Genomic DNA, 21,162 nt, shown 5'->3' with positions numbered 1-21,162 from the left:
ACGGACTCCTACGGGTTCCTTCAGTCCATGGAAGTGCTCAGAGCGGGGCAGGCCAGGGTGGCCACGGAGCTGTGCCTGCCTCCCTGCATGCCGAGCCACTGCTCCTGGCCAGCCCACTGGGCCGCCTCACTGTCGCTGCCCTCCAGGTCCCCTTCCTCCCCACTCCCTTCCATGTCGTCCACGTCTTCCTCCTGAGGGGCATCCGTGGGACTCTTCTCCTTCTCCACCTTCTGCAGCCCCTCTAGAGACTTCTGGTCATTGGAGTCCAAACTAGGGGACAACAAAACAAAGGAGAAGCCTGAATCTCTGCCTTGCTTCTTCCTGGCTAATGCGTCATCTCCCTGGCACAGCAGTGAAATGACCACCCAGTCACAGAGAAACTGCTAATGCCTGGCCTCTCCAAACAACTCCAGTTCCATAGGCAGGAGCGAGGGAGTCCACCACTTAGCGCTATACTGTACTGCGCTATACTGTACTGGTCCATTGCTTCCTGAAACTCACTGACAGCTACAAGGAAATCTAGGATACGAGGCAAGACGCAGTCACTCTGACTAGCTAGTGTGTTCCGCAGCAAAGCAATTCCATCTTCATATTTCTGTTCTCTGGTAAGTAGCTCTGCTTTTTTCTCCACAGCCTTAATGTAGTTCAGCCTTTGGGTCAGGGCTTTATCTAATAAAGTTTTGCTTTCTCCTGTGTCACTGAGTCTTCAAGACAAATGGTGGCTAAAGGGTAAGGGTCTGTGCGTTGGCTCCTAGAGTTTTGTAAACAGAGTTAGCCATTACTGTTGCTTCATGAATACTGTTGGAGGCTAAGTAACATTCGATGAGACCTTCATAACCATCTAAGCGACAAGGTGCAAGACGTATAGCCTCCCGAAAGTGGATTATTGCTTCTTGGACTCTGCCCATGTTTCTAAGTGCTGCTCCCTTAAGTAGCAAAGCTTGAACACTATTACTGTTCAGCTGAATGGCCTCGGCTCCTAAATAGAGGGCTCGGGAGTAGCATTTATCCTTTAATTTTTTATTCATGTGGAACTTGTATGTTCAATTTCTATTCTTTTAGTGTTACCCTGGAAATTTTACCATGCATATTTAATAGAACAAATCTTTAAATTAAATAATATCTTAAACCCTCCAACCAGACAATCCAAGAACACTTTAAGTCTGGTCATGCCTCTCCAGACTTTTTACACAGGTATTTATATACATGTATTTATATGTTTCCTATTTTATTTATTTACCATTCCTTCTCATATCTCAGACCATTACTTTATGATCCTTTTCTTATTCCTAAAGTAAATATTTAGAAGTTCTTTTAGTGGACATCTCTTGATGGTAAACTCTTTTTGTTCATCTGAAAATGTCCTTATATCACTTTCATTCTTAAAAAAAAAATAGGTTGGATCTACAACGCAAGACTGACACCTTGAAGATGGTATTATTTCATTCATTCTGGTGTTCATCACCAGAATGGTACTTTATGATCTGTTCTTTTTCTCTACTTTTGGAATCTTTTTGTCTTTGCGATTCCACAGTTCCACTCTGATGTATCTATACCTCGGTTTCTTTTCTTCTACTTGGAAAAATAGGTTTATATCTATAATCACTTGTGGAAAATTATCAGTCATCACCTCCTCAATTATCCTTTTCCTCAGTTCTCTCCACTCTGTTCTTTTAGGGTTCAAATAAATGTTTCCTTTTCCTCTTCTGTTCTCCATATCTCTTAGCTTGTTTTATATTTTCCATCTTCTTACCGTTCTGTGCTGCATTCTGGGAAATTTCTTCAGCCACATGGTCCAATTCATTCTTTTACTATGTTTCATCTGTTGGTAAACCCCTATATTGAGTTTTATTAATTCCTAAAAAATCTATTTTTTATTTTTAGAAATTCCATTTTATTGTCACATAGATCTTTCTCATTGTTCCTGATAGTCTCATTGTTTGCCCAACTTCGTGGTTCCACACTAAATTTCTTTAAACATTTCTTACCTAGTTATTCTATACTCTGTATATGACAATCCCAATATCTAAATAAGTTGTGTTATTCTTTTCTCTCACGCATGGTGTCTTGCCTCCTTGTGTACTTGGTGATCTTAGATTATGAATTTATATTTCCTTGATCTTAAGTAAGTGGAAATTCAAATGGCTTAAATTGAGGACACTTCATTTCAAAGATGATTTTCATCTGCTGCTGCTGCATGTCCAGGAGTGCCAGCAACCTGGGGCCACTTTAAACCTCTCTATGGTGTCCCCTAAAGTAGGTGTTCCCTAAATCAGCGGTCCTCAACCTTTTTGGCATTAGGGACGGGTTTCGTGGAAGCCAGTTTTTCCACGGACGGGGGTGGGGGGGTGTTCAGGCGGTAATGCGAGCGATGGGGAGCGGCAGATGAAGCTTTGCTCGCTCACCCTCCGCTCACCTCCTGCTGTGCGGCCCGGTTCCCAACGGGCTGTGGACCGGTACTGGGCTGTGGCCCAGGTGTTGGAGACCCCTCCCCTAAATGCAGGAGTATCAGATTTACCTCCTCACACAGAACTGCTATTGGCATTTGCACTCAGACCAACTCCATCTCTCCAGCATGCATAAAGAACCCTGCTCTAATTTCTGCTCAAGACTTATTTCTCTTTATTTCGTAGGAAGAAGGGTCTTTGAAGATTTTTCTAATTTCTGAGAGCCAAACAAAACATCAAAAACTGTTTTTGATTCAGATCTAGTTTTGTAGCAGGATGATTCCTTCACTATATCTAGTCCACTGTGATGAGAAGCAGAAGTCATACCCACAATTTTGCATCTTCTGTGTCTCATTCAATAACTATAAATTGAACATAGGTTTCTGGGTTGGGTACTGGTTGGTGCTATTTACTGAGACAAGGAATTTGGAAAGATGAACAACACTAAGGAGGGAGGTATTAAGCTTAGTTGACTTTTCTGTACTCGTGAGATATCTAGTGAAAATGTTGCTTGGCAGTTAGATATAGAACTCTGTAGTTCAGAAGAGGGGTCTGGACTCAAGATAACATTTTAAAAATGAGTAAAGGAAGAGACGTTCACCATGAAAACAGAATGAGTGGCCAGAGAAGTCAGGTGGGAAAGCAGGAGCCAGTAAATCATAAATGTGCAAGGAAGAGAGTTTCTCTAAATGGTAGGAATGGACAAGAGTAGCAAATAATGCTGAGAAGTCAAATAAGAGGAGGATTGAAAGGTGCTCAAATATCATATGAAAAAAAAATCATATGAGACCACTTATATATGGAATCTTAAAAAAAATGATACAAACGGACTTATTTATAAGACAAATAGACACAGACATAGAAAACAAACTTATGGTTACCAAAGGGGGAAGGGGGGAAGGGTAAATTGGGAATTTGGGATTAACAGATACACACCATTATATATAAAATAGATAAACAAGGTCCTACTGTATAGCACAGGGAACTATATTCAATATCGTATAATAACCTATAATGGAAAAGAATCTGGAAAAGAATAGATATATATGTCTAACAGAATCACTTTGCTGTACACCTGAAACTATCACAACATGATAAATCAAGTATACTTCAATTTTTTTAATGTAAAAAATAAAAAAAATATTGGGTTGGCCAAAAAGTTCCTTTGGTTAGTGAATAAAGTCAAAAGTTCTTTGTGAATGAAAATTGTCTTATTTTTACTTAAAACCGAACGAACTTTTTGGCCAACCCAATACACTGTACTGTAATGATTCTCAACTTCATAAATTACATCCCAAAATCCATGGATGAAATAAATGCCTTAAACACTTTAAAAAAAAAAGTGCAGTTGGATACAACTGGCCTTAGACAACAGATGGGACAACTTCATTTTAACAGCAGTATATATAATTGTCGCTTTTTCACCTTTTTACTGCAGTATAAGATATATACAGAAAAGAGTACCAACCATAAATATATACCATGATGAATTTCACAAAGTGAACTCACCCGGTTAACCAACACCCAGATCAAGAAACAGGATGATATCAGGAGCCCAAGAGTTCTCTTCTTGCCCATGTTAAGTCAACTACTCTTCTCAGGGTTTTAACTACTTTTCTGACTTCTTAGAACTCATAGGATAATTTTGCCTATTTTTGAACTTTATATAAATTTCTCCTCACACAGTAGTTCCTTTTTTGTGATGCATTCTGGCTTCTTTCCCTCAAATAGTTGTGAGAGTCATACATGTTTTTGCATGTAATTGTAGTTTGCTCATTCTCGTTGCTGTATAGAATTCCATTATGGGACTAAAGCATAGTTGATTCCTTCCACTGGTGGTGCATGTTTGGTGAGTTCCTAGGTGTTTGCCATTATGAATATAAACACTTCAGTGCGTGTGTTTTGGTAAGCAGAGGTGAGCACATTCCTAGGAACGGGATTGCTCATAGGTTTAGGGTCAGTAGATAACTATGAAACAACCTTCTGAAGAGATTTTACCCGGGTGCGGGCAATGTAGGAAAGTTTCAGTTACTCCACATTTTCACCAACATTTGGTATTATCTCTTTTTAATTTTAAACATTCCGCTGGGAATGTAACGGCAATATATTATGGCTTTAATTTGTATATCTCCAATGGCAAACCTTTATCAGTGAGCATCTTTTTCACGTTCGTGAGTCATTTGGACACTTTTTTGTGAAGTGCTTGCAGTAGTACTGACAGTGCAGCCTTTCATCAAGTGGGTGTATCTTAAGTTGTCCTTTCTTTTTGAAAAATCAAGTAAGTTGAGGAATAATAAAAGAAAATTTAGTTGTGATTTGTGTGGCGGTAAGCTTTCAAAGGCATAGAAATATAAACATATTTTTAGAAAAATGTCTAACAGCAAAATTTAAAGTATGGCACTTAACTCAGTTAATCAAATGGGCTAGACATTACCAGTTTCAACTGTTTTTCCTTGCTAACAGAATCATAAATGCACTTGGAGAGGGGCGTGTAACAATTGAATTTAAAATACTTCCAAAAGCTAGGGTGAGCATCTAGTCCTCCCGTGGCCAAAAGTTACTTCATGGCAAGCTACCTTCCCCCTGATACATCAAAAAAAAAAAAAAAAAAGATGGCCAGTGTAAGCTTTCTGCCTTTAACCTGGCCTCCTCCCCCTTGTCCAGACTGTGATGATGCAGTGTTGAGATAGGGCAGCCATTTGTGACTATGCTGAGGATGGTAGAGCAGGAAGGGAGAAGGGACCTGCTTTCTCAAGTGCTTCACCAGCTTTGCACAGCCTACCCCAGACTCCTGTTACATAAACTCCTTAGTTGGTTAAGCTAATACAGTCAGCCTCTGTTAAGTGCAACCAAACCCTGTACTAACCAGAACATCCATTTTCCTACCCCACCTCAGGTCCCTAAGGTTTTTATCCAGTGTTGTTTTTCCATAATGAGTTAAGCACTTGAGGAAATGCTTTATAGTTATTACATCCCTATTGTAACAATGACTGAATTGACCATATCATGGAAAATTGCTCTTCCAATTTTGTTGCAGTAATACATTAAATAGTGCCCTAGAGGCTTCAAGGATTTCATGTCCCTTCCTAAATGTCACACCAGCTGATAGAGAAATCCCTATGAGTTTTGACTCATTTTCTCTGATTTACCACATGCACAAAGAGGATTCTTGAATCATAGGTGAAACATTTCATTCCAAGAAAGTTGTGCTTGAAGTTGAGGGGTTTATTGTAGAATTCCCAGGGGAAGGAAGAGGACAAAGCCTGTAAAAGCACTGGCCATCTCATTATCTGACATATGAGAGAAATGCAGCCACTCTAGCACAACACTCTCCAAAAAGATAACACATCTAATTTTTCTTGATCTCAGTCCCAGAAGGCAAGCAATGAAATTTAATTAAATAGTCTTCCAAAAAGGTTTTAAAAGGAGGCTTTAAATTTTTGTTGTTGTTTTTCTCTAATAAAGCTCAGATTTCACTTCTAGGGGAAATGTTTCTGGGTCTCCAAACATATCGAAGAGTAGAGAAATAAAAGTGTAAACTGAACAATGATGCATTGCATTTAAAAGTAACTTTTAAAGTGAATATTAAAATATGGAGGGGACAAATTAGGAGTTTGGGATTAACAAATACGTACTACTATATATAAAATAAACAACAAGGAGCTACTGTACAGCACAGGGAACTATTATTCAATATCTTTTAACAACTTATAATGGAACAGAATCTGAACAAGAATATATACATATGTGAATATATATATATGAATCTGAAAGAATATATACATACGTGTGTGTGTATAACTGAATCACTTTGCTGTACACCTGAAACTAATACAATATTATAAACCAACTATACGTCAATAAAATTTTTTTTTGAATTTCATTTAATTTTTTTATACAGCAGGTTCTTATTAGTCATCCATTTTATACACATCAGTGTATACAAGTCAATCCCAATCTGCCAATTCATCACATCACCACCACGACCACCCCACTGCTTTCCCCCCTTTGTGTCCATACGTTTGTTCTCTACATCTGTGTCTCAATTTCTGTCCTGCAAACTGTTCATCTGTATGATTCCACATATATGCGTTAATATACGATATTTGTTTTTCTCTTTCTGACTTACTTCACTCTGTATGACATCCACTCTGATTCATCCACGTCTCTACAAATGACCCAATTTCGTTCCTTTTTATAGCTGAGTAATATTCTATTGTATATATGTACCACATCTTCTTTATCCACTCATCTGTCGATGGGCATTTAGGTTGCTTCCATGACCTGGCTATTGTAAATAGTGCTGCAGTGAATATTGGGGTGCGTGTGTCTTTTTGAATTATGGTTTTCTCTGGGTATATGCCCAGTGGTGGGATTGCTGGGTCATGTGGTAGTTCTATTTTTAGTTTTTAAGGAACCTCCATACTGTTCTCCATAGTGGCTGTATCAATTAACATTCCCACCAACAGTGCAAGAGGGTTCCCTTTCCTCCACACCCTCTCCAGCATTTGCTGTTTGTAGATTTTCTGATGATGCCCATTCTAACTGGTGTGAGGTGATACCTCATTGTAGTTTTGATTTGCATTTCTCTAATAATTAGTGATGTTGAGCAGCTTTTCATGTGCTTCTTGGCTATCTATATGTCCTCTTTGGAGAAATGTCTATTTAGATATTCTGCCCATTTTAGGATTGGGTTGTTTGTTCTTTTAATATTGAGCTGCAAGAGCTGTTTATATATTTTGGAGATTAATCCTTTCTCCATTGATTCGTTTGCAAATATTTTTTCCCATTATGAGGGTTGTATTTTCATCTTCTTCTTTTTTTTTTTTGCAGTATGTGGGCCTCTCACTGTTGTGGCCTCTCCCGTTGCGGAGCACAGGCTCCGGACGCGCAGCCTCAGTGGCCATGGCTCATGGGCCCAGCCGCTTCGCAGCATGTGGGATCTTCCCAGACCGGGGCACGAACACGTGTCCCCTGCATCGGCAGGCGGACTCTCAACCACTGTGCCACCAGGGAAGCCCTATTTTCGTCTTCTTTATGGTTTCCTTTGCTGTGCAAAAGCTCTGAAATTTCATTAGGTCCCATTTGTTTATTTTTGTTTTTATTTCCATTACTCTAGGAGGTGGATCAAAAAAGATCTTGCTGTGATTTATGTCAAACAGTGTTCTTCCTATGTTTTCCTCTAAGAGTTTTATGGTGTCCAGTCTTACATTTAGGTCTCGAATCTATTTTGAGTTTATTTTCGTGTATGGTGTTAGTGAAAGTTCTAATTTCATTCTTTTACATGTAGCTGTCCAGTTTCCCCAGCACCACTTATTGAAGAGACTGTCTTTTCTCCATTGTATATCCTTGCCTCCTTTGTCATAGATTAGTTGACCATAGGTGTGTGGGTTTATCTCTGGGCTTTCTATCCTGTTCCATTGATCTATATTTCTGTTTTTGTGCCAGTACCATATTGTCTTAATTACTGTAGCTTTGTAGTATAGTCTGAAGTCAGGGAGTCTGATTCCTCCAGCTCTGTTTTTTTTCTCTCAGGACTGCTTTGGCTATTCGAAGTCTTTTGTGTCTCCATACAAATTTTAAGATTTTTTGTTCTAGTTCTGTAAAACATGCAATTGGTAATTTGATAGGGATTGCATTGAATCTGTAGATTGCTTTGGGTAGTACAGTCATTTTCACAGTATTGATTCTTCCAATCCAAGAACATGGTATTTCTCTCTATTTGCTGGTATCATCTTTATTTTTTTTTAATTAATTAATTAATATATTATTTTTTTTTATTTTACAAATTTAATCAGTTATACATATACATATGTTCCCATATCCCCTCCCTTTTGTGTCTCCCTCCCACCCTCCCTATCCCACCCCTCCAGGCTGTCACAAAGAACCGAGCTGATCTCCCTGTGCTATGCGGCTGCTTCCCACTAGCTATCTACCTTACGTTTGGTAGTGTATATATGTCCATGCCGCTCTTTCACTTTGTCACAGCTTACCCTTCCCCCTCCCCATATCCTCAAGTCCATTCTCTAGTAGGTCTGTGTCTTTATTCCTGTCTTACCCCTATGTTCTTGATGACATTTTTTTCTTAAATTCCATATATATGTGTCAGCATACAGTATTTGTCTTTCTCTTTCTGACTTTCTTCACTCTGTATGACAGACTCTAGGTCCATCCACCTCATTACAAATAGCTCAATTTCATTTCTTTTTATGGCTGAGTAATATTCCATTGTATATATGTGCCACATCTTCTTTATCCATTCATCCGATGATGGACACTTAGGTTGTTTCCATCTCCGGGCTATTGTAAATAGGGCTGCTATGAACATTTTGGTACATGTCTCTTTTTGAATTATGGTTTTCTCAGGGTATATGCCCAGTAGTGGGATTGCTGGGTCATATGGTAGTTCTATTTGTAGTTCTTTAAGGAACCTCCATACAGTTCTCCATAGTGGCTGTACCAATTCACATTCCCACCAGCAGTGCAAGAGTGTTCCCTTTTTTCCACACCCTCTCCAGCATTTATTGTTTCTAGATTTTTTGATGATGGCCATTCTGACTGGTGTGAGATGATATCTCATTGTAGTTTTGATTTGCATTTCTCTAATGAGTAAAGATGTTGAGCATCCTTTCATGTGTTTGTTGGCTGTCTGTATATCTTCTGTGGAGAAATGTCTATTTAGGTCTTCTGCCCATTTTTGGATTGGGTTGTTTGTTTTTTTGCTATTGAGCTGCATGAGCTGCTTATAAATTTTGGAGATTAATCCTTTGTCAGTTGCTTCATTTGCAAATATTTTCTCCCATTCTGAGGGTTGTCTTTTTGTCTTGTTTATGGTTTCCTTTGCTGTGCAAAAGCTTTGAAGTTTCATTAGGTCCCATGTGTTTATTTTTGTCTTTATTTCCATTTCTCTAGGAGGTGGGTCAAAAAGGATCTTGCTGTGATTTATGTCATAGAGTGTTCTGCCTATGTTTTCCTCTAGGAGTTTGATAGTGTCTGGCCTTACATTTAGGTCTTTAATCCATTTTGAGCTAATTTTTGTGTATGGTGTTAGGGAGTGATCTAATCTCATACTTTTACATGTCCCTGTCCAGTTTTCCCAGCACCACTTATTGAAGAGACTGTCCTTTCTCCACTGTACATTCCTGCCTCCTTTATCAAAGATAAGGTGACCATATGTCCGTGGGTTTATCTCTGGGCTTTCTATCCTGTTCCATTGATCTATCTTTCTGTTTTTGTGCCAGTACCATACTGTCTTGATTACTGTAGCTTTGTAGTATAGTCTGAAGTCAGGGAGCCTGATTCCTCCAGCTCCGTTTTTCGTTCTCAAGATTGCTTTGGCTATTCGGGGTCTTTTGTGTTTCCATACAAATTGTGAAATTTTTTGTTCTAGTTCTGTGAAAAATGCCATTGGTAGTTTGATAGGGATTGCATTGAATCTGTAGATTGCTTTGGGTAGTAGAGTCATTTTCACAATGTTGATTCTTCCAATCCAAGAACATGGTACATCTCTCCATCTATTTGTATCATCTTTAATTTCTTTCATCAGTGTCTTATAATTTTCTGCATACAGGTCTTTTGTCTCCTTAGGTAGGTTTATTCCTAGATATTTTATTCTTTTTGTTGCAATGGTAAATGGGAGTGTTTCCTTGATTTCACTTTCAGATTTTTCATCATTAGTATATAGGAATGCCAGAGATTTCTGTGCATTAATTTTGTATCCTGCAACTTTACCAAATTCATTGATTAGCTCTAGTAGTTTTCTGGTAGCATCTTTAGGATTCTCTATGTATAGTATCATGTCATCTGCAAACAGTGACAGCTTTACTTCTTCTTTTCCCATTTGGATTCCTTTTATTTCCTTTTCTTCTCTGATTGCTGTGGCTAAAACTTCCAAAACTATGTTGAATAAGAGTGGTGAGAGTGGGCAACCTTGTCTTGTTCCTGATCTTAGTGGAAATGGTTTCAGTTTTTCACCATTGAGGACGATGCTGGCTGTGGGTTTGTCATATATGGCCTTTATTATGTTGAGGAACATCTTTAATTTCTTTCAATAGTGTCTTATAGTTTTCTGCATACAGGTCTTTTGTCTCCTTAGGTAGGTTTATTCCTAGGTATTTTATTCTTTTTGTTGCAATGGTAAGTGGGAATGTTTTTTGGTTTTTTTGTGTTTTTTTTTGCAGTACGCGGGCCTCTCACTATTGTGGCCTCTCCCGTTGCGGAGCACAGGCTCCGGACGCGCAGGCTCAGCAGCCATGGCTCACGGGCCCAGCCGCTCCACGGCATGTGGGATCTTCCCAGACCGGGGCACGAACCCATGTCCCCTTCATCAGCAGGCAGACTCTCAATCACTGCACCACCAGGGAAGCCCTGGGAGTGTTTTCTTAATTTTTCTTTCAGATTTGTCATCATTAGTGTATAGGAATGCAAGACATTCCTGTGCATTAATTTTGTATCCTGCAACTTTACCAAATTCATTGATTAGTTTTAGTAGTTTTCTGGTGGCATCTTTAGGATTCTCTATGTATAGTATGATGTCATCTGCAAACAGTGACAGCTTTACTTCTTTTCCAATTTGGATTCCTTTTCTTTCTTTTTCTTCTCTGACTGCCATGGCTAAGACTTTCAAAGCTATGTTGAATAATAGTGGTGAGAGTGGACATCCTTGTCTTGTTCCTATCTTAGAGGAAATGCTTTCAGTTTTTCACCATTGAGAATGATGTTTGCTGTGGGTATGTCGTATATGGCCTTTGTTACGTTGAGGTAGGTTCTCTCTATGCCCACTTTCTGGAGAGTTTTTATCATAAATGGGTGTTGAATATTGTCGAAAGCTTTTTCTGCATCTATTGAGATGATCATATGGTTTTTATTCTTCAGTTTGTTAATATGGTGTATCACATTGATTGATTTGCATATATTGAAGAATCCTTGCATCCCTGAGATAAATCCCACTTGATCATGGTATATGATCCTTTTAATGTGTTGTTGGATAATGTTTTCTAGTATTTTATTGAGGATTTTTGCATCTATATTCATCAGTGATATTGGTCTGTAATTTTCTTTTTTTGTAGTATCTTTGTCTGGTTTTGGTATCAGGGTGATGGTGGCCTCACAGAATGAGTTTGGGAGTGTTCCTTCCTCTGAAATTTTTTGGAAGAGTTTGAGAAGGATGGGTGTTAGCTCTTCTCTAAATGTTTGATAGAATTCACCTGTGAAGCCATCTGGTCCTGGACTTTTGTTTGTTGGAAGATTTTCAATCACAGTTTCAATTTCATTACTTGTGATTGGTCTGTTCATATTTTCTCTTTCTTCCAGTTTCAGTCTTGGAAGGTGATACCTAAGAATTTGTCCATTTCTTCCAGGTTGTCCATTTTATTGGCATAGAGTTGTTTGTAGTAGTCTCTTAGGATGCTTTGTATTTCTGTGGTGTCTGTTGTAACTTCTTTTTCATTTCTAGTTTTATTGATTTGAGTCCTCTCCCTCTTTTTCTTGATGAGTCTGGCTAATGGTTTATCAATTTTGTTTATCTTCTCAAAGAACCAGTTTTTAGTTTTATTGATCTTTGCTACTGTTTTCTTTGTTTCTATTTCATTTATTTCTGCTCTCGTCTTTATGATTTCTTTCCTTCTGCTAACTTTGGGTTTTGTTTGTTCTTCTTTCTCTAGTTCTTTTAGGTGTAAGGTTAGATTGTTTATTTGAGATTTTTCTTGTGTCTTGAGGTAGGCTTGTATTGCTATAAACTTCCCTTTAGAACTGCTTTTGCTGCATCCCATAGGTTTTGGATCGTCATGTTTTCACTGTCATTTGTCTCTAGGTATTTTTTGATTTCCTCTGTGATCTCTTGGTTATTTAGTATCATATTGTTTAGCCTCCATGTGTTTGTGTTCTTTATGGTTTTTCCCTGTAACTGATTTCTAATCTCATAGTGTTGTGGTCAGAAAAGATACTTGATATGATTTCAATTTATTTAAATTTACTGAGGCTTGATTTGTGACCAAAGATGTGATCTATCCTAGAGAATGTTCCATGCGCACTTGAGAAGAAAGTGTAATCTGCCGTTTTTGGATGGAATGTCCTATAAATATCAATTAAATCTATCTGATCTATTGTGTCATTTAAAGCGTCTGTTTTCTTATTAATTTTCTGGTTCGATGATCTGTCCATTGGTGTAAGTGAGGTGTTAAAGGCCCCAACTATTATGGTGTTACAGTCTATTTCCTCTTTTAGAGTTGTTAGCTGCTGCCTTATGGATTGAGGTGCTCCTATGTTGGGTGCTTATATATTTATGATTGTTATAACTTCTTTTTGGATTGATCCCTTGATCATTATGTAGTGCCCTTCCTTGTCTCTTGTAACGTTCTTTATTTTAAAGTCTATTTTATCTGACATGAGTATTGCTACTCTAGCTTTCTTTTGATTTCCATTTGCATGGAATATGTTTTTCCATCCCCTCACTTCCAGTCTGACTGTGTCCCTAGGTCTGAAGTGGGTCTCTTGTAGACAGCATATATATGGGTCTTGTTTTTGTATCCATTCAGCGAGCCTGTGTCTTTTGGTTTGAGCATTTATTCCATTCATGTTTAAGGTAATTATCTATATATATGTTCCTATTACCATTTTCTTAATTGTTTTGGGTTTGTTCTTGTAGGTCCTTTTCTTCTCTTGTGTTTCCCACTTAGAGAAGTTCCTTTAGCATTTGTTGTAGAGCTGGTTTGGTGGTGCTGAATTCTCTTAGCTTTTGCTTGTCTGTAAAGCTTTTGATTTCTCCATCGAATCTGAATGAGATCCTTGCTGGGTAGAGTAATCTTGGTTGTAGGTTCTTCCCTTTCATCACTTCAAGTATATCATGCCACTCCCTTCTGGCTTGTAGAGTTTCTGCTGAGAAATCAGTTGTTAACCTTATGGGAGATCCCTTGTATGTTATTTGTCATTTTCCCCTTGCTGCTTTCAATAATTTTTCTTTGTCTTTAATTTTTGCCAATTTGATTACTATGTGTCACAGTGTGTTTTTCCTTGTGTTTATCCTGTATTGGACTCTCTGCCCTTCCTGGACTTGTGTGGCTATTCCCTTTCCCATGTTAGGGAAGTTTTCGACTATCATCTCTTCAAATATTTTTTCGGGTCTTTTCTCTCTCTCTTCTCCTTCTGGGACCCCTAGAATGCAAATGTTGGTGCATGTAATGTTGTACCAGAAGTCCACAGATAAATATATGTGTTTTTAAAATATCTTTTCATATTTGAAGAACATTATCATCACCACCACCACCTGCAGCACCCTCATCTTTATGGAGAAACAGATAGTAGGTAGCTAATTATGGGCATAACAAGACTCTCAAAGACCATGTTGATGCCCTACATTGCCTTATCATGTCAGGCTTCTCCAGACTCCTGGATGGATGTACACTGACCAAAGAAACCAACAGCAAAACAAAAGCATAAAGAAACACATGAATGGGGAGTAGGATAATTATACCAACTCTAGGTGAAAAGGAAGTGTTTTCAGTGGTGAATAAGTAAACACAACTAGATTCAGAACTGTTCAAGACTGGAGTTCCAAATAATATCTAGGGTAGTTAAAGTGAAACTCTCCCAATACTTTTCCTTTATGTTGTAGAGATTAAACCCATCTGAGGAATATTTCTGTGGCTCTGTTTTTAAGAACTCTGTAACACAATGTATTTAATTTGAACAATTCATTTGCTATCAATTCTTCTTAGTGGATAGCAGATATTCCTTACAGTGTTAGTATTTTTCCAATCATGTATCATGTATTGAGCTCTTGCCATAGCTGTATATATTGGTATGTGTTAAGGATAATATATATATTAAAAAAGGGGTCCCTGTCCTCTGATTTGAAGTCTAGGCAGGGAAATAATATATACAAAGAAGTTAAGCAATATGGTCTGGCTAGAGAATATGTAAGAGACAAATAAGGATAGGATTGTATACTATTAGATCACAAAATCAGACCGTAAGTACTCTAGAAGGGCAGAGATGGAGAAAATTAATGGAGGATGGAGTTACAGAAAAGTAATAAAAGGGTGTTTCATAGAAAGTGTTCAATTGTTAAACCTTAAAGAATGGGTAGGAGTGAGGTTTGATTTTCAAAATCATGGAAAGCACAGAAGCTACAGGTTTCCCCTCCTACTAGAAAAAGCAGCCCACAGAGTAAGAGAAGGTATTTGCAAAGCATATATTAAACAAAGTAGTTATTCAGTATATATATATATATATATATATATAGCTAAACCAATAAGAAAAACAGTGACACCTGTAAGAAAAGTTGGCAAAGGTTTGAAGTGCATTTTACAAAAGGGGTTCTCAAGGCCAATAACCACAGGAAAAGGTGCTCAACTGCTTTGGTCACCAGGAAGAGGCAAATTGAAACTACAATGCACCATCTTACACCCATTTGTATGGCTAATATTTAAAAAACAAAACAAAACAAATGTTAGCAAGGTTGTAGAGAAATTGGAACCCTTGTGCACTGTTGGTGGGAATGTAAAATGAGTAGCCACTATGAAAAATAGTATGGCAGTTCCTCAAAAAATTAAAAATAGAATTATCATATGATCCAGGAACTCCACTTCTGGATATGTACTCAAAAGAACTGAAAGGAACTCAAACAGATATTTTGTGCACCTATGTTCATAGTAGTAGTATTCACAGTAACCAAAAGGAGGAAGCAATCCAACTGTCCATCAATGATTGAATGGATAAACAATATGTGGTATATACATATAATAGAATATTATTTAGCCTTGAAAAGGAAGGAAATTCTGACACATCCTACAACACCAATGAACTTTGAGGATATCATGCTAAGTAAAATAAGCCAGTTATAAAAGGATGAATAATGTATGATTCCATTTACATGAGGTACCTAGAGTAGTCAAATTCATAGAGACAGTAAACAGGATAGTGGTTGACCAGGGCCATGGGGGAGGGAAAATGGGAAGCTATTATTTAATCAGTACAGAGTTTTGGTTTTGCAAGATGAAAAGAATTCTGTGGAAGGATGGTGGTGATGGTAGTGCAACGCTGTGAATGCACTTAATACCACTGAACTGTAAAATTAAAAATGGTTAAGATGGCAAATTTTCTGTTATGTGTATTTTACCACAATTTTTTTAAAACTAAAAAAAAAAAAAAAAGCAAAAAAACCCCACAATGCCACTACAAACCCACCAGAGTGGCAAAAATAAAAAAAGATAGAAACTATCAAGCATTACCAACCAAAACGATACATATACTGCTATTAGGGGTGTAAAAAAGTACAATCATTTCAGAATGCTATTTGCAGTGTCTACTAAAACTGAACATATACAAACCTTAAGACCTCACAATTCTACTCCTAGGTATATATCCAAGTGAAAATGCTTACATGCCTTTTCCTAAAGACTACAAGAATGTTCACAGCACAATTCACAATAGCCACACACTAGAAACTACCCAAATGCCTGTAACAGTAGAATGGATGAGTGAATTATGTTATACTTGCACAATGGAATATTGTACAGCAATGACAATGAACAAAACTACAACTATTTTCAACAATATAGGTAAACCTTACAAACACAAAGGTAAGCAAAAAAAGCCAGAAAAAGTGTATCCTTTGGTGTGGATTATTTGAAGATTGCCCTGGGGTGCTGTTATAGTCCTATTTCTTGATCTGGGTGCTGATTGTATAGGTGTGTTAACTCTGAAAATTCATCAAGCTATATACCTATGATTGATGTACTTTTCTGTATTTTTGTCATACAACAACAACAACAACAAAGTTTTTTAAAACCCAGCAGTTGTGTATGTGTGTATGGGGAGCGGCGGTGAGAGAGAGAGAATTGATAAATTGATTATAAGATTTATATGTAAATGCAAAGAATCAAGATAGTCTTGAAGAAGAACAAGACTGGAGAATGTTTACTCTTGGCCATCAAGACTACAGTATGTGTGACATTAGTGCAGGGTACATAAATGTCAATAGGACAGAATAGAGACTACAGAAATAGACCCATGTATTCAATTTTTCAACACAGATATCAAGGTAATTAAGCTAATGGGTGGGGGAAGAGAATGTCTTTTCAACAAATATTGCTGGAATAATTGATTATCTATATGCAAAAAAGAACCTCTACCCTTAATTTTACTCTCTGAAAAAATTAATTTGAAATGGATCCTAAACCAAAGTGTAAGAGCTAAAAGTATAAAATTTCTAGAAGAAAACAAGAGAAAATCTATGTGACCTTGAATTAGGCAAATAATTCTTAGAACACAAAGAGCATGAACTATAAAAGAAAAACTTGATATATTGGACTTTATTATAAAGTTTTAACTTTCTGCTCTTTATAAATGGAAATCTCATACACTGATAATAAAATACTATAACCACTTTAGAAAACAACTTGACAATTTATTAAAAATTTAAGCATATACCTACCTCATGACCCAGCAATTCTCCTAGGTATTTAAGCAAGAGAATTAAATTAAAAATATGTATCTACACAAAGACTTGCATAAGAATTCAAGTTTGGGAATTCCCTGGTGGGTGGTCCAGTAGTTAGGACTTGGCGCTTTCACTGCTGCGGCCCGGGTTCAGCTTTATTTGTAATAGCCGAAAATTTAAAACAAAACCAAAAAACTAACAAAACCCCCAAATGCCCATCAGCAGGTGTATAGATTAGCAAATTGTGGTTTAGCCATATAATGGAATACTATTCAGCAATAAAAGGGAACACATTTTTGATACATTCAACTATGAATCTCAAATCATTATGCGAAATGGTAGAAACCAGACCAAAAAAGAAAAAAAAGAGTACATACTAATGGAGTTGACTTAAGTAGCTTAGAAAAACAATGGTTTAATTGGATAGTGTAAGGCAAACAAAGAAAGCAATACACAAACACTATGCTTTAGCTGCTAAGTTTTTTTCTCATAGGGGTACAGTTAGCAATTTTAAAACTATTTCCACATGTTGTATTAGTTTTTTAGGGCTGTTGTTGCAAATTACCACAGACTTGGTGGCTTAAAATGATAGAAATTTATTCTCTCACTACTCTGGAGACCAAAAGTCCAAAATCAAGGTGTTGTCAAAGCCAAAGTCTCTGAAATCTCTCCAGGAGAATCCTTCCTAGCCTCTTTAAGTTTCAGGTGACTCCGCGTGTTCCTTAGCTTATGGATTCATCACTCTAAACTCTGTCTTCTCATGGCTTTCTCCTCTTTTCTCTATGTGTCTCTCTTCCTTGTGTCTCTTTTAAGCACATTTGTCATTGGATTTAAGACCCACTCTGATAACCCAGGGTAAGGGTCTTGGGTCCTTAACTTAATTATATCTGCAAAGACCCTTTTTCCAAATAAGTTTACATTTACAGCTTCCAGTTGTTAGAACAGGAACATGTCTTTTTGAGGGCACCAATCAACCCAATACTCATGTATATAAAAACTGAATAAGAAAATATATTGTAAATAAAGAGAGCCAGGTTTCTCACTGTCAGAGAAAAAAATAAGCAAGAGGGAACAGCTAGAATGAACTCTGTGGTGCTAGATTATAGTTGCAGGTATCATCATGACCTTATATTTATATCAATATGTATACAGAGATAACAGAAATAAATACATACATATATTCCCTACCTCTGTCCACTGAGAGAGGCCAGAAACAATGACTCTCAAGTAGCAACAAGCACACTGAGTACCCAAATCTTGGTGTCTAAATACCATTCTCCAACAAACAGAACAAGTGCTCCTTGAAGAAATGGTTATTTCTAGGGTTAGGGCAGGGAAAGTACAATATGAGCCTGGAGCATCTTACAGTGTCAGAAAGTAAGGAAGTATTCAGAAAAGACAAAACCATGGAGACAAGGGAGATTAGTGATTGCCTAGTGCTGAGAGTGGTGGGGAATCACTGCAAATGGACATGAGGTTTCTGTGAGGGGTGATGGAAATACTCAAAAATTAAATTCTCTTGACGGTTGCACAATTCTGTAAATATACTAAAAATTATATTGATATCATGTACCCCCTGGGATGATGTGATGATCATGAAATCTCCTACAACTGAACACGCACATAACCTTAAAAACAGGTACATTTTATGGCATGTAAATTATATTGCAATAAAGCTGCTTAAGAAGAGAGAGAGAAAGAAGAAAGTGCTCAAAAAAAAAAAAGAAAGAAAGAAAAGAAAAAGGATGGGGTATGTCAAAGGCACACAGGAACCAACTGAAAGAGTACCCAATGGCTAAAGTTGGAACAATTTGAGCAAAAAATTAAATAATGATAGTATTGTATTATAACCCCCCAAATAAAATATTCATGCCTCCATACATAAATACATAAATACATCATACACACATATATACATACATACGGAAGAGGGGACAAATCTTCCTTATGGAAGAATTTCAGGTACTAAACGTAGAAGAAATGAGGGAAATAGAAAATTACCATTAAAACACACCAAAATGTTTAATTACCATTAAAACCACAATAATAACTACTACAAACAAAATCCACTGATGAATGCTAAAATTAGTGGATGAAACTCTTAAAGAGAAACAAGGTATTTTCATAGCCTCAAAGTATCTCCCCCCAAACATTTACTAATTAATTCCTGGGGTTTTAACATCAGTCTACAAAGTCTTTCACACTCCTTCTTCCAAGAGGTGAAGCTTAATTCCCTCCCTTCCTTGAGTATGGTCTGGACTTAGTGACGTGCTTTTACTGAAGAGAGTACGGAAAGGGAAAAAATAGCAACTTCACAGTGAAGAAAACTGGCAGACATGACCTTAAAAACTGGTCGAAGTTAGTATCACTAGCAGTAAGTCATGTCATTGGGGACTTCCCTGGTGGTCCAGTGGTTAAGACTCTGTGCTCCCAATGCAGGGGGCCCCGGTTGGATCCCTGGTCCGGGAACTAGATCCCGCACGCTGCAAGTAAAGATCCTGCACACCACAGCTGCCAAATAAATAAATAATATTTTAAAAAATAGTAAGTCCTGTCGATACCATGTGCTCCCTGATATGATATGATGTATATGAAACATTTGAAGCTGAGCCCATATCCTAGGACTGATCCATTCCATCCACTGGTTTACATCTGACAAAGCATGTTCTCATTTTGCACCAAAAGACCTTTAAAAGAGTGTCATTTTTATAACAGACCAAATGCCCATCAATAGAAGAATAGAGGGGCTTCCCTGGTGTTTCAGCGGTTAAAAATCTGCCTGCCAATTCAGGGGACATGGGTTCGAGCCCTGGTCCAGGAAGATCCCAGATGCCGCAGAGCAGGTAAGCCTGTGCGCCACAACTACTGAGCCTGCGCTCTAGAGCCCGCGAGCCACAACTACTGAGCCCACATGCCACACTGAGCCCACATGCCACAACTACTGAAGCCCGCGGGCCTAGAGCCCGTGCTCCACAGCAAGACAAGCCACCGCAATGAGAAGCCCGTGCACCACAACAAAGAGGAGCCCCTGCTCGCCACAACTAGAGAAACGACAAAGACCCAATGCAGCCAAAAATAAATAAATTTAAAAAACAAATTTTTAAAAAAATAGAATAGAAAAATAGTGTTATACTCAAACAATGGGATGCTATAGAGTAATGATAATAAATGAAATTTTGCTACACACAACACTAGTGATAGAAGTTCACAACGTAATATTTAGTAAAAGAAGCTAGGCACAAAAGAATATGTACTATGTGACTTCAATTATGTAAAGTTTAAAAATTAGACAACATTAATCTATGGTGTTCGAAGTCAGAGTAGCAGCTAACCTTGGGGAGGGGGTTTGTAATCAAGAGGGGGGAATGAGGAAGACTTCTAGGCTGCTGGAAACTTCTGTCTCCCTGTTCCACACAGTGGTTATGTATAACCACTTATTTATTTATAAATCAATAAATGTATTTATTCACTTTGTGATCATTCACCAGTCCGCACACTTGTGAGAAGTAACACTTTTGGTATGTGTGCATTTTACTTTAACGACTTTTTAACGTTAAAAGACAACTTTGAGGTAGAGCTGCTTGCTGCGGGGCAGGGCGGGGGCTGGCGTCCATGACGGAGCCCGGCTGGGACCCTAGCGAGGAGGCTGAGAGGCGGCAGGAGGGGCGTTTAAAAACACAAAGCAACCAAAAAACAAGTGGCAGTTAGATAAAATCCCTGCCATACCACTTGCGGGATATTACCTAATCTCACTGGGCTGAAGTTTCCTGATCTATATGATAAAGATAAATGATACTTGTTCAAAAGTTAATTTGGGGGGCTTCCCTGGTGGCGCAGTGGTTGAGAGTCCGTCTTCCGATGCAGGGGACACGGGCTCGTGCCCGGGTCCGGGAAGATCCCACATGCCGCGGAGCGGCTGGGCCCGTGAGCCATGGCCGCTGAGCCTGTGCGTCTGGAGTCTGTGCTCCGCAACGGGAGAGGCCACAACAGTGAGAGGCCCGCGTACCGCAAAAAAAAAAAAAAAAAAAGGCCTTGGTAGTATATTCCAAGGTTATCAATTTCCCAAATATCCTGCAAGGGTTTGCTGAGCAGAGACTCAACTTCCAGGGAATGAAATCTCAGTGGTTCCACTAATGGTAATAAAAACACCAATAAAGACACATATGTTGTATATAAACTTAATAGACCAGATCAACCTATATAGGGCAATTCACTGTATAATCTTGGCCAAGTCTTAAAATACATCATTTTCAGAGGCAAACATCAAGTTCTGGT

At 38.0% G+C, this 21,162-nt stretch overlaps 1 pseudogene; it reads right to left on the bottom strand.

Moving 5' to 3' along the window:
• Window positions 1-1,028, bottom strand: LOC132490566 (anaphase-promoting complex subunit 7-like; annotated as a pseudogene).
• Between the last annotated feature and the right edge of the window lie 20,134 nt (window positions 1,029-21,162).

Source organism: Mesoplodon densirostris, chromosome 5 (assembly GCF_025265405.1).
Source record: "Mesoplodon densirostris isolate mMesDen1 chromosome 5, mMesDen1 primary haplotype, whole genome shotgun sequence".
Taxonomy (NCBI): Eukaryota; Metazoa; Chordata; class Mammalia; order Artiodactyla; family Ziphiidae; genus Mesoplodon; species Mesoplodon densirostris.
Note: the sequence above shows the minus strand (reverse complement) of the source record. Positions and strands in the feature narration are given on the sequence as shown.